Source organism: Patiria miniata, unplaced genomic scaffold (assembly GCF_015706575.1).
Source record: "Patiria miniata isolate m_02_andy unplaced genomic scaffold, ASM1570657v1 HiC_scaffold_7, whole genome shotgun sequence".
Classification (NCBI taxonomy): domain Eukaryota; kingdom Metazoa; phylum Echinodermata; class Asteroidea; order Valvatida; family Asterinidae; genus Patiria; species Patiria miniata.
This window is the reverse complement of record NW_024037074.1, coordinates 9561314-9563386: the sequence shown is the minus strand read 5'-3', so window position 1 is coordinate 9563386 and position 2073 is coordinate 9561314.

The window sequence follows — 2073 nt, the reverse complement described above, 5'->3', positions numbered from 1 at the left end:
TATACAATGTATACAACCTATACAATGTATACAGCGTATACAATGTATACAGCGTATACAATGTATACAGCGTATACAATGTATACAGCGTATACAATGTATACAGCGTATATACAGTGTATACAATGTATATACAGTGTATACAATGTATACAACGTATACAATGTATACAACGTATACAATGTATACAACGTATACAATGTATCCTATGTACAATATATACAATGTAAACAGTGTATACATGTTTCCATCATTAGACCTTGCTCTCTTACCGGCCATTGACTTTACAAGCAAAATGTGCAAATATTGAAGTGTTTTGGAGAATGTAGCAAAGCAAGGGCTATTGTATGTTTACACTTAACTTGGGCTTCAAATCTAAAGCATTCTCACATACTAGGAACCCACTGCACCAGTGTAGTAAAGTTCTACAACCAGCACAGCACCTATTTGTTTTTAATTTCTTTGTAAATATTTTTTTTCAAAACTCCAAAGGGACAGCACAGTAATTAGCTATTTATTTGTACATTTGTCAGTTATTAGTAGTAGAACCATGTAAATTGTAATTGTAAATAGATTAACACTTGTATTTGATTTTTTTTTTTCTGTTCTATTTATTTCTATGTGTTGAGATACTTCATTGATTTCTATTTTGGGGATTCCTAATAACATTTCCTTTACGAATCATAGTGAAAATCAAAATCACATTTACCGTAATCAAAGATTTTTAACACCAGTGATCAACAAGAAGAAAAACATAATGTGAAAAAATGTTTTTTTTTTACCCAATATTATTTGTTCTGGTACTTTTTCCTAAACTCAAATTTTTGTCACACTACATTTTCAAAAGGAAAAGTACTTCTATAATTTTTTTAACTGCCCAAACATCAGGTGCTATATCTTGTACACTACGCATATCGTAAATACATAAAGGAATTTTTTTTTAATGTGAATATATTAGCATATCTTAAAAGGTGAAATTGGGACCAATATAACCAAAACAGCCCTATGCAAGGAAATATAGACATATTTTTCAACAACGTGGACAGTGTAGTGCCAAGAAATGTATTTGTATACAGTATAATCACTATAGGGCAGCGCGGGATTGCATCAGCCGGTAAAACAACTTGTCATGAGGCACACGTTTGTACCGGTTGCTTTGCATTACCATTCAGCACTCCAGATGCAAGAACCATTCAGTTTTATGAAAATGAGTCTGGGAACTAGACATGTAGATTTCAGAAGTTCCTGGATGTCCCAATTTACCTATAATACGGTTACCATGGTGGTACTACAGAGCAAAACAAATAAATAGATAAACAATTTATGGAGGCTTGCTGTGTGGTTTGCTGGTGCCAAACCATGTCAAATTATTCAAAGAAAAAAATAATGAACAATCCCTTTTTCCAAAGGCAAAAATTCTGTTTGGGCCATGTCTACCAAACAAGCGTCAATTGTCCTAATTTTCTTCGCGCCAGGATTATTTTTGCCGAAAAATTTCAATTTTCGCAAAAGGCAAAATCTTCCAGCCAACTTTTGATACACAGCCAAACACCACAAATACTGATTCGCAAGAGTCATTTCAACAGTATTTGTACGATATTTCTTGCCGAAACCTCACATGTTTCAAAACTCTGGGGTGTGGGTTGGAGCATAAATGTAGAACAATAGGCTGTGCACAACAGCCAATTCAAGCTCCACAGACTTCACAGACTTTGTGTGTTTACAAAAGGCACGAGGGATTATCATATTTAGACGTCACCCGAAGGGGAGTCGAGGAAATCTTGATGTCTTAACCCATCAGCCGCACCTGTGTATAAAAACAGCCAGTGCTGTCATACGTCCTCCGACGTGAACTGGTCAAAAAAAGGGAAAAAGAGGCCTCTTACAAGGTTCAAACTGTTATGATTAAGATGGCTACCAGAAATTGATTTTTGTCAAAGTGGCTACTTGCTTCCCTGCAAAAGATATGCATTTTTATGTTTCCTCTCTTTATGAAACAATTTCTCTTTCTGTCAGTTGTTTTAACGAATACGAAATGTACCAATGACAGACTGAAGGCTGCTTCTATAATGC